This window comes from Epinephelus moara, chromosome 16, assembly GCF_006386435.1.
Source record: "Epinephelus moara isolate mb chromosome 16, YSFRI_EMoa_1.0, whole genome shotgun sequence".
Taxonomy (NCBI): Eukaryota; Metazoa; Chordata; class Actinopteri; order Perciformes; family Serranidae; genus Epinephelus; species Epinephelus moara.
The window spans coordinates 421675-436522 of record NC_065521.1 but is presented as its reverse complement, the minus strand read 5'-3'; the positions used below and the strand labels follow the sequence as shown (position 1 = coordinate 436522).

At 41.7% G+C, this 14848-nt stretch overlaps 1 protein-coding gene across 1 annotated transcript in view; it reads right to left on the bottom strand.

The window, feature by feature from the left end:
* Window positions 1-11876: 11876 nt before the first annotated feature.
* LOC126402315 (aryl hydrocarbon receptor-like) overlaps window positions 11877-14848 on the bottom strand; it is a 38599-nt gene continuing 35627 nt past the window's right edge. The window contains exon 12 of the transcript XR_007571171.1: window positions 11877-11887. The gene's annotated coding sequence lies outside the window, so the exon portion shown is untranslated. The remainder of the gene's footprint in view (window positions 11888-14848) is intronic.

The window sequence follows — 14848 nt, the reverse complement described above, 5'->3', positions numbered from 1 at the left end:
CTGGAAATTACAAGACATTTCAGTGCAGTGAATGATTGTTAGTGATAATCATGATGTACATTTTGTACATGTCTGGTCAGTTGTGTGAGTTTGTGGAGAGAGTGTTGGTGCAGACTCTTCAGACAGTGATGAGTGACGGTACAGTACAGCAGTGTTTCCTCTCACAGATATTAGGTGTCTGCAGGGATCCAGTGTCAGCGCAGCCTTTGACTCGACCTGGATAACTGTGCAGCAGCTGGAAACGACTTCAGTTACCTTCCTACTGTACACTTAACATGATTACTGCAGACGCTCCTGCCGTCAGCACTACCTTGTTTTCTCTGTGACAACCACCGACAGATGATCCCAAATACATAAGAATTGACACAGTTTACTGCAGTAACTTTCTCTAAAGAAAATAAATACAAATACAGCTCCATGTCAGCTAGCACCCTTTACTGGTATTACAACTACTACAACTGCTTCTAGTGCCTGCGCTGCTACTACCTTCAATACTATGACTCCCTCTGCTACTCCTACCGGTAGTACAACCGCTATCAGTACTTCTGCTACTGCTTCTGTTAATGCCACAAGTGCTATTAATACCACTACCTCCTCTCCTGCTACCATCTGTACTTCTTCTATCTCTACTTCCTCTGTTATTAATATCTCTAGTACAACTAAAGTACTGTACAACCACTGCACTGTATAATATCTCTGTTCTCCTGCCACAACTATTTCTACTGAGCAGTTCAGTTCAGTTCAGTTTGGTACGCTTTATTTCCATTTCCACTATGAAAAGTTGTGGATGGTACCAACAGAACCGTTCCTTAGCGTCCCCATGTTTGGTCACCCCTCTGTTGGGGTACCTAGCACACAGATCTGGTACTAAAAGGTGGAGCTGTGAACACTGCAGTCTGATTTGGTCAATTTAGAGTTATCAATTAACCTAGTCCCCAATCTGCATGTCTTTGGACTGTGGGAGGAAGCCGGAGTGCCTGAAGAGAACCCACGCTGACACGGGGAGAACATGCAAACTCCGCACAGAAGGGCTCCCACACCCGGGATCGAACCGGCAACCCTCTTGCTGTGAGGCGACAGTGCTAACCGCCAGACCACCGTGCCGCCTATGTACTTATTATTTAACTTAAAATAAGAGCATATGACTCTATCCTAATGCATCTAATTTTATGCACAATATAATTGTCTGTCCTTTTAGTCAACTTATTACTACAACAAAAAAATCCTACTTAATACTACTAAAAAGGTTTTCCTCTGGCACCTACAAGAAATACGCAATTTGCCAAAGCCAACCTTGCTCATAACACACTTAGCTAACGTTAATACACCTGCTATAATGGCACTGTTGCCTCCAGCTCCATCTCCGTCGTTAGCAACACCAGCAGCCTCGGCCCATCGACCAACGCCGCGGCCAAACAGGTCGGTTATTTTGGAGCACTTCGCTGCCTCTTCTTGTAAAGATTTAAGTTTTTTAATTCGAGTTTTTTCCACACCACTTTTTTTCCCCCGGCTTTATCCATGTTTTATGTCAAACTAACCGCCATGAGTAATGACTGATGACTGCGGCTGAGCCAATCAGATTTCAAGAAAAACAAGAGCCTCTTTCGTATTGGAGGAGGCCGCTCTTATCTTCTCCTTCAAGCATCAAAACACAAGATTGACACCTACGTCCAAATCTTTTTTCTGTGGCTTCGCTCCACACTGTCTGAAGGGTGACTGCTAGTTCCAAAGGTACCATACTGAAAGAGTTTGGTGGAAACGGGGCTTAAGGTTACAACCTGTGCTGGTGGTACTGCAACTTCTACTACTGGTAGTACTCTCCTACATTAACTAGTAACTCTACTGCTATTACAACTACTACCACTGCTTCTTTTGGCTGTACTGGTACTACTATCAATACTAGTACTCCCCTGATACTCCTACTGCTTGCTGTACAACTGCCTTTACTACTTCTACTACGGCTACTGTCAATTCCATATACCTTCAGCTGGCGTTTTTGGGATATCTTATTGTGAATGTAGACACTGTATATATGTGGACAGAGTGTACAGATATACTGTGTCAGCGGCTGCAGACTATCAGAGAGCAGCAGGATTACAGTGAGACATTGAGGCACATGAAACGAAGACGCTAATCGTTAATCCCTGTGGACGACAGGGATTACCTCCGTGTTCTGCTGCTGGAACATTAAAGTACCACTCTGTCTTCATCTTTCTCACTTTCACTGCTCGTCTTATCAGTTCTGTCTTTGCTGCTTTCTATATCTGGTGCCTTTACACTGTTTGAACTTAAAATATTTACGTATTGCAAAATTCAAAACAAGGCTTCAACTGATCATTATGGATTATTTCCATAACTATTGAATAATTGTTCTTTCAATAAAACGCCAACATATACTTTCAGCTTTAATCCATACATCATATTTTCATCTGTTAAACCTTATCTGTATTCAGGGTTTCCACACCTTCTTAGACATCAAATTCAAGGACCTTTCAGGGAATTTCCAGCCCTAATTCCCGTGAATTCAAGGATCAAACATGGCATCACTGATAGTGTTTATAATGGGAACTCTCAGGCTTTACAGATGCTCACACACAACAATTAAAAAGAGACAGAGGTTTGTGTGTGAACACTTCTCGTCAGATAATTATATTCTTGAACAAAATATAAAAATTCAAGCACTTTCAATGACCCATGTCTAGCTATATCTATTTTCAAAAACTTCCAAGGTCTTGATTTGTTCTCTCAAAGGATTTAAAGGACTTGTAGAAACCCTGAGATTTTTTTACTTCTGATCGATCCAGGCTCCTGTTCAATCAAAGATCAATACATGCCACATTAATCTCACCTGTGAGCGAGCTGTCAGCAGGTGAGGCTGCTGTGATGTCACCAGTCTGACCAGTGTGCAGTACTCAAGAGCATCCAGCAGAGGGCGAAACAGGCCCGTCTGACACATCAAGAGGCTCTTATGTGATCTCCCTCAGCAGCAGCAGGAGGAGGTGTGAGGAGTCACAACAACAGCAGAGAAGTGACAGAAATAAAGGAGTAATAACCATCATTGATAAAAGGTAAATTAATAGTTAATTTAACTCTAATTATTTTAGAAATTCTACTTAATGATGTTTACTTATTAGTAATGTTTTAATTTATGGTATTTTAACAGTTTATTGTTGCACACATGATAACATTTCATAAACTGTCTTAAGTGTTGTTAATGGTTAGTAATTGATCTGTAAACCATTTATTAAAATTATCTGGGTGGCCTTTATAAAGTTGCAATGTTCACAGATGCACTGCACAATATTTAACACCATTTAACAAGGTATTATAATCATCAGCTTTGTAAGAGCCATCCAAATAAAGTTAAGCAATCATTAACCGTGAACAAATACTTAAAATAATGCAGAAAAAAAAAAAAAAGTTCTGCTAATAACGTTAGCATGTTGTATTTGTTTGGAAAACATGTTCAGTATAAGACAGTTGTTTTGTTGGTGAATCTTCTGAGTTGTAATGGAGCCAAATTATGTAACGTTACCTTTGTTAAATGTTGCTGTTGTCCCTAAAAAAAAAAGGTAGCTGCTAGGCTAATTTATACGATGTAAAATGCCACAGGCTTGTGCTAATAACGTTAGCATGTTGTATTTGTTTAGAAAACATGTTAAAGTTAACAATATTTTAACAGAGCAGATGTTTACCTTAAGCTAGCTCAGGCCATGTTAAAGTTAACAATATTTTAAGGGGCCAATGTTTACCTTAAGGTAGCTCGGGCCATGTTAAAGTAACAATATTTTAAGGAGCAGATGTTTACCTTAAGCTAGCTCAGGCCATGTTAAAGTTAACAATATTTTAACGGAGCAGATGTTTACCTTAAGCTAGCTCGGGCCATGTTAAAGTTAACAATATTTTAACAGAGCAGATGTTTACCTTAAGCTAGCTCAGGCCATGTTAACGTTAACAATATTCTAATGTAGCAAGGCAAGCTAATTGCTAGCGTGCTCAGTTGAAAAGAACTGTTACCATTGGAAATCACCAGTTTAGGTTCAGCGTTGCAAGTTGTACCCATAATTCACGCAAGGTATTATGGGAGCTAGGAATAAGGGGCTTTTTATGGATTGCTTTCGGAAATTTCAAATGGAGACTGATCTTGAATCCAGCCCAGCCCTGTTGAACGTAGAGCCAAACCAAGTGACGCTCTGGCGTTGGTTGCAGTGTCCCAGAACGTCAACAGGACACCTAGCTAACTATGTGGATGTGAAAGTCCGCTGTCAAAGCGGCGATATGTGACGACTTTGGATCAGAACATGTTGGAAGTATCTGGCAGGTAGCAACAACATTAAGATCACAGTGAGGGCTGATTGTAAGATAAATTAACTGTGGATACTCTGTCATTTAGAGACACTGTTAAAACGTGCTGACAGGCCCCGCCCTCTAGCCGTCAATCACTGCGCTCTCTGTTACTCACACCTCTGACCAATACAGTAAATTCAAACGTATTTCCAGACCCACGTTTGACAGAATGAGGGTCGACATGAAGCTGCTTCACAGTGAACGCTCAACCTGTAGGTGTGTGTGTAAATTTATACAGCCTGTGTGTGTGGGAGACGGGTGGAGGTGTTAATGAATGCGACAGCGCGGCGGCTCGTTCGCGCCCCGCCTCAGATCCAACATGGCAGCTCAGACTCTGCGACAGGAAGAGCCCCGGAGAGGTCGCAGAGGTCAGAACAACAAGGAGCAGGTCGGCTCAAACAGATTGTCCATGCCGCCGTCGATCACAGACTCCTCGCAGAGTGTGAACCAATTCCTTTAAATAATCATCATCACTGCTGTCATCATCATCATCATCGTCACTGTGAGCGTCAGCGCTGTCATCCTGAGCGTCTTCATCTCCATCATCACTGTTAACATCGTTTCATTTTTAATTAACGTTGAGTTCAACACGTACGACTACGTCCACTACTACTACTACTGCTCCTACAGCGCGACTGTCCTGTGACCTTTCACACTCCGATGTACATGAAACCCGCCATCTGTGCGAGGAAACCACTTCCTGTTTGACCTCTGACCTTTGTGGAAGCGAGTGCGAGTGTGGGTGTGTTTCCATACAGAGCCGCAGTCGATCAAGAAAACACCTCCAGGGAAACTGGGAAAAGTGTGTGTGTGTGTGTTCGGGTGAGATTGAGCTTGAACACACACACACACACACACACACACACACACACACACACACACACACAGAGTCCCCAGTGGTCTCTGGTTGTCAGTGTGGATCCATCAGACCAACAGGAGGGAGGCCCTGACCTCCAAACCAACACTACTCATCTCTTCTTCCTCCATCGTCCTTTCCCTCCTGTCTCGTCCTCCTCTTCTCTCCTCCTCTCCTGTCTTTGTTTTCCCTCCGTCTCCTCCTCTTCGTCTCCTTGAACCTTGTTTCTTCAGTATCTAGGTCGAGGTTCTGCTCTCTAGTGTGGACGACTGGCGACTACATACACACACACACACGCAGAGTATTTTTGGCAGCTCAGTGTGTGATCGCCCCTTGAGATGTCAGAGCTTTTAGGTCAGACCGATCTATGAGCTTCAGCAGCTTCCTGGAAAAACTGAAAAACCGGCAGCAGGACGCCGAAAATACTCTGAATTATTCAGCATCATCCTATCAGAGTCGACACAACAAACATGAGAGCCTCGAAAAAATTCTGTCCGATGAACACAAGCTGCTGTAAAGGAACATGTTTTGTTTGTCACCTGTTGGAGGGTTTAAACAAACACAACCTGACAAATTTCCACCTCAAAAGTCCCAGATTATTTTTTTAAAGACGAATAATTTCAGCTGTGTTTCCTGTTGGCTTACAGACAACAGCAGCCATCTTTTGTAACAAAACAAACTGAAAGCAGAAGTTTCCTGTTCCCTCAGAGGGGAGCAGTTGTGTGTTTCTGCCCCCAGCATCAATATTTGACGACCTCTCCGCCCGCCTCATCTGCTGGGGTCGACAAAACAAGCGCTCTGATCCAACCTGTTTTGGCACATTGACATGGAGGACGAGGTAACGGCAGCCGTGTCGCCAGCCACACACAAACCGCTGGGTGGTGTGTGTGTGTTTGAAGGCCGGGGGTTGAAGGTCAAACCGTGCGGGTGAAGGTGCTCAGTGAAGCATCACAAGGACAGAAAACAGAAACGTCTTCCTGTCAAACAAAATCACGACAGAGAGTAAACAGAGTCTCTTCAGTCTGCAGCTGTTCACAGGCACACGTTTACATCTCCATGTCTTTGGTAACACTTCATCATGACAAGAGGAGGTAACAGAAAATCAGCTGATTAAAATGGAGGTGATTAAAACACATGTAACTTATATTCATCATTCACAGCCCTAATTTTTTTATTGATCAGTTAAGGAGAGCGCCATCAAGGGCGGAAGCAGCAAAAACGCATCGAAAAATAAACTGTATGGAGAGAAATGCGAGCAAATGTGATGAGATGTTTGTGAATTTAATTACAGCGCAGTAAAAATGGATGTGAAATTTAAAACTGAACCATCCACTACTGCCGGCTCCCTCCAAAGTCCCATCCCCCTCCTCCATTATGTCATCATTACGTCTATGATAGACGTAGGCGTTGGCATGGTAACGTTAGATACACGGAAGAGGAGAGCGAGTGTAACGTTACAACCAAGACAGTCAAACGCAACCCCGGAGTTTTAAAACTCAACCAGAGTCAGTGATGACTGATCAGTTTCAGAATAAGGTTACAGTGCTAACGTTAGATAGTGGCGTTAAGGAAGATAACGTTAATGTTTCAGAGGCTACGCTACAGAAGGCTAACGTTAGTAGCTTTAACGTTACTAGTAAGTGGAAACGCACAAGGAAGATAATGTTAATGTTTCAGAGGCTACATTACAGTAGGCTAACGTTAGATAGTAGCGTTAACGTTACTAGTAAGTGGAAACGCACAAGGAAGATAACGTTAATGTTTCAGAGGCTATGCTACAGTAGGTTAACGTTAGATGGTAGTGTTAACGCTACTAGTAAGTGGAAACTACAAGGAAGATAACGTTAATGTTTCAGAGGCTACTTAGATAGTAGCGTTAACGTTACTAGTAAGTGGAAACTACAAGGAAGATAACGTTAATGTTTCAGAGGCTACGCTACAGTAGGCTAACATTAGATAGTAGCGTTAACGTTACTAGTAAGTGGAAACTACAAAGAAGATAACGTTAATGTTTCAGAGGCTACGCTACAGTAGGCTAACGTTAGATAGTAGTGTTAACGTTACTAGTAAGTGGAAACTACAAGGAAGATAACGTTAATGTTTCAGAGGCTACGCTACAGTAGGCTAACGTTAGATAGTAGTGTTAACGCTACTAGTAAGTGGAAACGCACAAGGAAGATAAGGTTAATGTTTCAGAGGCTACGCTACAGTAGGCTAACGTTAGATAGTAGAGTTAACGTTACTAGTAAGTGGAAACTACAAGGAAGATAACGTTAATGTTACAGAGGCTACGCTACAGTAGGCTAATGTTCGATAGTAGCGTTAACGCTACTAGTAAGTGGAATTGCACAAGGTAGATAACGTTAATGTTTCAGAGGCTACGCTACAGTAGGCTAACGTTAGATAGTAGCGTTAACGCTACTAGTAAGTGGAAACGCACAAGGAAGATAACGTTAATGTTTCAGAGGCTACGCTACACTAGGCTAACGTTAGATAGTAGCGTTATCGCTACTAGTAAGTGGAATCGCACAAGGTAGATAACGTTAATGTTTCAGAGGCTACGCTACAGTAGGCTAACGTTAGCCATTAGCAACTGGATGCTGGATGTTGTCAAATATAACGTTACAGCCTATGTTACGTTAAAAATGTTATGTTACGTTTGTTAAAAATACCTGTCCAGCAAAAACTCTGCGACCATCTCAGATGTTACGCAAGCGGTTACATCAGTCGGAGGCCTCCACCTGGGGAAGACAGCTATCGGTCCGAACGCAATGATTGGTCGGAGTTTTGTTAGAACCATATGAGAGTGGTATAATTATGAGTTTTTATCTCTGGTGGAATTCACGTACATTATAGTGTGCCATCAGCTTATTAATAGCATTTTAACCTTAACAAAGAAAAGTATAACATTTCCAGAAAGGAAATTCATCATTCAAAACACCGTACTGACATTATTTTCTAAAGCAAACAATTTTTGTTACTTCGGTCTAAATGTCGATCAGAAAACCATTAATTTTTGTTATTTCCATACCTCCTATTTTATATTAACCTCTTTGTAAAAAGTGTTCGTTAATAGGTAGTAAGGCTCTTCTAAGACACTTAATAACACCATTCTTTTGAACACTTTCCCCGCCACTAACGAGGTTTTCCGTCATCAGTGACAGAACGCTTCTCCACCATTGATGAGATTTTCCGTCCATACATGTTTTCACTGTTAGAAGACAGGGGGCGGTGCCTGAACCGATACCTCAACATATGAGTTTTTTATGGAGGTTGAAAAGTGGCACAAATGGGTCACCTTTTGAGCTAGCTCTGTTGTGTTTGATAACATTGTTGAACGTAAACATAAGTGACGCCCAACGGTGCTTAGCGTGCCTTTAAACAATAATATACACTCAACAAATGAACCAACGATTGAATGAATGATTCTGTTACGTGTAACGTCCAATAGAGGGAGACATAGCATTAAAAAAAAGCATCGAAAGGAGGCACTGTAATGTGCGTTTTGTTTCAGTCCGGGAGGTATCGGTTGTATAGGTACTAGTTCCATATAAGCACCGACTTTCGGTACCCAACCCTAGCTGAGGGTGAACTTGTTTTTGTGGAACATTTACACGTGGGGAGGCGAGCACTATCGTTAAAATGTCCCAGCAAAAGAAAACACCACACAAAACAATACCAGTCGTATGTCGTGTCACGTAAAGCTCCACCGTTAGCGAATGTTTTCCAATGATCAACACTAAGTTGCATCAAGTGGCCAAAACTTAACAATTAGAGTGTTTAGAGTTGTTAAACGACTTTTAATTACGTGTGATATTTGTGTTTAGGTTTGTCAGCGTCAGAGCGGAGAGCTGTCAGTCAAAGCTCTGATCCACACCGACGCTCTGTGGTGGTTTGACCCGAGCGCCGTGCTGAGGTCGAAGCCTGCGGGCTGAACACCGACACTCAGTAAAGGTCGGGACGCACACACACACATACACACACATCCTCTGGAGGGTTTCTGACCTTTTAGCTCGCTTCACGTCGACTTCGACCACCTGCAATTGCTGAACAAGGTTTTCAGGAACCTGAATATTTGGGGCACAGTTTCTCAGTCTGATCTGATGGATCTGATTGATCAGTCATCCTTTACAACATGTCTGTATGACGTGTCCTTTAGGCCTCATTATATATGAAGTCTTAATTAAATTTAATGAGTTTAAACAGCCAATAAACTCCATCAAGCTGCTGCTGACCTCTTTACTGCCCCGCTGTGTGGACCTGCTGAGAAACGCCCTTTACTTCATCAACACAATGAGTCTCCTCACAGCGACCTGCAGCCAGTAATCAACTCAAACCTTCCTACTTTAAAGGTTTAATGTTTGCTCCTAATATAACATTCATTTCTCTGATGTCTGTGATCCTTGAACTCTTCTGCAGAGTTGAGATAACTCTGGTTCAGGCAGCACCTGCTGAGTGCTCATCATCCATTAATAGCGACTCACATCAAGCAGAAAATCTTTTCTACAACCAAATATAAATTTACACTGAGATCAGGTTCATTCATCTGAAGCTTTCTGACTGCAGCATTTAAAATGTTTATAACAAACTCAGCATGTGCATTTAACAACTACACTTTTCCTTCTGGATAAAGTATGGCGTTGTTTTTATCTCTCCTATCCTAAATTAGATTTTTGTTTTGTTTTATATTTATTCATTTTTTGTATTATTTTTTTCTTTTTGTATCATGATCATTATTTCTCTACTTGTATGAATTTTTATCACACTGTTTAGTTCGTTTTTGTCTTAATTAATTCATTTTATTTTTGTTTTTATTCATGTTTTATTATATTGTTTCATTTTGTCTTTATACATTTATTTTACTTACTTTTTATTCATTTTTTTTATGTTACTTATTTCATTTTTATCTTTATGTATTTGTTTTTAATTTTTTATTCATTTTTATGCTATTATTTATTGCATTTTATCTTTATACTTTTATTTCTATTTTTATAAATATTTATTTTTATTTGTATCTTTTAATATTATTATTGAAGATGTATTCATGAATTTATTTTATTTCTATTTTTATTCATTTTAATTATATAATTTATTTTATTTTTATCTTTATTTATTTGTTTTATTTCTATTTCTTTTTCATTTGTTATTACAAAATTTCATTTTATCTTTATTAATTTTATTTCTATTTTTCAGTTATTTTTAAAATATTGTTTTTCATTTTTATCTTTATGTATTTGTTTTTGTTCATTTTTTATTATATTATTTATTTTATTTCTATTTTTACATATATTATTATTTGTATATGTTTTAATACTATTATTCATAATTAATTAATGTATTTATTTTAATAATATCTTTTTTGCTTAGTTTTCATTTTAACTATTATTAGAGGTATTTAGCTGTTTATAAAAACTGATGAATCCTGTACATTACTAAACCATTTGTTGAATTTACAAACTGCCTTTAATATTTAATGTGTGTGGTGGTGTGTGTGTGTATGTGTGTGTGTGTGTGTGTGTGTGTGTGTGTGTGAGTGAGCTGCAGGGAGTCAGAGCTCAGATCTGGGTTACAGTGATGGGAGCTGGAGCTGGAGGTGGAGCTGGAGGTGGAGGTGGAGGTGGAGGTGGAGGTGGAGGTTGTTGAGGAGGTGCTTCCTCCCTAAAAGCCTCCCTGCCTGTTAACACCGCCCATCAGCTCTCTGTTTAAACCTTTATGACAGCTACACGGTGCTCTGCTCGGCCGTCTGGACCTTTCTGTGTCACTCGCTGCAGATAAATGAATTAAATCAGGTAATTTTCACTTTCATTCAGTTTTCTTCTTGATCTCAAACCTGTGTCTTGTTTTCATGTTATTTATTCATGTTTTATTGTCTGTGAAACGTTATTGTGCCACAAATAAAGTCCATGTTCATTATTTATCGTTGGCTTTTCTTCCTGGGGAGGAGAGTGTTTTACCTTTATACCAGGAAGTGCAGGAGTATCTGTGTGTTGGGCCGGAGCTAATGCACATTGACAGCCCGGCGGGTGGAGACAGGGTGTGTGCAGGCGGAGGGAGGGATCGGTGTTTCCTGCTGCAGCTCTGCATGTGGACGAAGAAGAGGAATAAAAAATAGAAACAGATCTGGACAGGAGATCAATCTGGGAGCTGCAGAGGTTCAAAGATTGAGGCGGTAGTTTATGTGATTTAAATATTGTGATGTGGAAGGCATTGTGGGAGATGTAGGAAGACACGAGGTGGGTTTATCAGGTTTATGACCACGTCTGAGTCGATCGAATGCATTAAAAAGAATTGGAGCTGTTGAACACGTGAGAGAAAAGCAGGTCAGGAGCTCTGCACCCGCTCACATGTTTTCCTTCATTGAGGAGGCCTGAGTGGTTATAGATGGTCAGTAAATATTTCATATCGTGTCCACGCAGCAGGAGCGACACAGCCTCCTGATGGAGGTGTTAAATATTGGACACCTCCAGTAACTCTGTCAATACCCGTCTGAACTGGATACACACACGCAGATGTGACCTCCACACTGAAAGATTAGGGAAGGAAAAGGAATAAACAGCATTAAATGACCTGTGTTTACCTGACAGGTGACGTCTTGTGGTCAGGAGCAAAGCAGGAAGTAGTTTGACATCGTCGAGTCCATGCTCCGTCCTCTCCCTGGTCCTCTGTATCTTTTGTTCTTGCAGCCTGCTGGAGGAAAGCTCATCTGGTCCAATGACAACTCACCCTGCCCACTACGCGGCCACTTAGAAATCCCAGATGCAACCTGCCTCCACGCCCTTCAAGGTTGACACAGAGAAGGTGCAAGAGTAGCACCCAGTGCTCAAACTAAGTGGGTAACTCCACTTAAAGGGAAATTTCGGTTTATTTCAACCTGTCTCCTATCGTCCTAAATTTGTTTCAAGAGACTAGTGACCTAAAAATAATAGTTAGCATGTTAGCCGTTGGCCTAGATACAGCCGGGGCGCATAGTAGCGTCAGACCTGTTAAAACGTAAGTGAACGGGCAACCTTCAAGTGCAAAGTTAGTCCACTAAACAAGCTTTTTTTCCACAAAGACCGCCTCATATCGTTAGGATAAATGTCAGAGAACATATAGAAAACGACATGTAAACGTGTTGTCTTACCTGCTGCCATGTTTGTTTACCATCTAGCTCTGCTTTCCAAAGATGCTGAAAAGTTAAAATATTTTCAACTTTTTGAGTGTCAGACGCCAGTAGCTAGCGTGCATTGAATAAGCGCTTCCAGCGTTTCAAGCGTCTTTGAAGTGACCGGGTCTCATTTCTGTGTGATCACCCCCTGAAACGTTCAAGAACACATAATTGAAACCACAAAATATCTCCATACTGCTCGTCCGTAGTGATCCAAGTGTCCTGAAGCACCGACATAAAACGTTGTTTTAACGTCATTTGAACTCTGTTTTTAGCCTCATTGTAGCCTGTAGCTCTGACTGCCTCTCTGTGCACTGCGCAGGACACTATGTGTTTTTGGACGTTTGAATCTGGGGCGCCGTCAGCCTCCATTAGGTGGAGTTGTGTTGCTACCTCCTCTCCCCTTGGATCTCTGCAAGTGATGTGAGGACTCTAAAACTTCACCTGAGCCTCCCTCGGCATATGGGTGAGTAGATAATGGCTGAATTGTCATTTTTGGGTGCACTATCCCTTCTCCAACCAAGCAGCGCTCCAACATCGATCCAAATTAGTCTGCACTGAGTTTGAAAGAGAGACTGAAGAAGAAAGACGTATATACAAGAAGTCAGCACATTTTCAACGTTTACTAACCTGTGTCTAAGCCGTGTACGCAGCTCTGTCGTTTGCCTGTTTTTAGTGGGTTTACCTGTGTTTAATTTTGTTGGAAAAGGGGAATAAATGCTCCTTTAAAAACACTTCACACTGCAAACAGAACAGGAAGTGATGCCTTTAGCTCATAATCTACTTTGCTGGACCTGTCTTGGCGTCTTTGGCGTTGAGCACAGTTTGGCTGCAGCACCGTCATCAATACAATGGAAACTTGTCAATGGTCGGTTATCTCAATGACCGACACAACAACAACATCTTTCCTCTCGGCTGCTGCCTCGTCGGCCTCCGTTAGGTCTGAGCTCTCCCAGCGGGCCTCGCCGGCGGCGGCGGGCTGTGTGGCGCAGCGGCCCCGAGGAAGCTAAAGTGGGACACACAACATCTTGCTTGGATGATTGATCACGTCACAAGCGGGCAAAGTTAACCGGCTGAAGACTGCGGGAGAAGAAAAACTCTCATAAATGATTCGGGGCGAGTCATTAAAGATGTAAAGTCAGCAAGCTGACAGCGTTCAGCACTCGGGAGAGGAAGCCTCCGTGTGCGTGTGTGTGTGTGTGTGTGTGTGTGTGTGTGTGTGTGTGTGTGTGCAGCTCTTTGGCTGCTGAGATGTGTCGTTTAAACACCTTCACCGTCGCGCTTTTATCTTTAAAGTCATTTTCTGAATGGATTCTGATCCGCAGGTAGATCTGAGCCTCAGCTGGGTCAGTGCACAAAGAAAACAAAATGGATCCACTTTGACCTCCTGTTCTCGCAGCCTACAAGGAAGCGGAGGTTTGATTTTTAACACAGTGACGGCTGTTTGTGGTGCTTTGTGACACTTGAGCATCAAATGAGCTTTTACGTGAAGATACTTCCTGCTCTGGCCGAGTGTTTTATCTCTATAGTCGCCTCAGTCTGCGTCGGATCACCTCTGGTATCAGTGTGTATTTGTTTGCTTTTGGTCGGGCGCGACTTCACACATCTGCTGGTGCAAAAAGCGTAAGAACGGAGGGGTGGGAATGGACAATACTGGTGTGTGTGTGTGTGTTGTCGGTTTGGTGACAGCAGCTAAAAGCTTCCTAAGGTTACTGGTGGCGTGCGTCACTTCACTTTTTGAAATCTCTGAGGTCCTGTGAGGCAGCTCAGGGTGGATTTTACCGTACTGGTTATTCTTCTTCTTTCATGTGTTTATAAATACTTTAATTATTGTTGCTGTAATTATATTATTTAAGGTATTTAATTTGATTCTGTTTCTTTAAGTCACTGCTGTAATATTTACCTTTAAAGAGATTTTCAACCAGCTCTGTGTCGTGCTGTAACGATACAGAGCTGGTTGAAAATCATGCGTCAGGAATGTAAATTTAATGTGTTTTCAGACATTTTAAAGATTTTTTAACCAAAGTTAAGGCTGATTTTACGTTCTGTGTTCAGGACATGTATGTGCGTGTACCCCCAGAGCGCTCAGGTGAGGTCGAGGCGATATGAAAAGGTGGAGAGCAGGTGCCAGACTGTAAGCAACAGGCATCTCAGAGAGAAATATAGCAAGGTGAAACGCTAAACGAGAGTGAATCTGAGAATTTCACTTTATTTTTAAATATTTGTAAGATCAAAAATCGTGACTTTCACGCAGAACAGCTCGACCCATTCTGACAGAAATATGATAAAATGTTTGCACCAATTAAGACCTCACAAATTCCAATTTAAGACTACTTAGTAGCCCCTTTTACATTGCCAGATTTTCCGCGAATGTTGGGCCGTTTTGCCGGCAAGCTGCGAGCGTTTAGACACACAGAGCCGGATTGGCGAGTTGATCCGAGGTGCCCAATTTTCCACCTCGTAGGGTAGACATATTGGTGGAACCTTTTTAGTTTAAA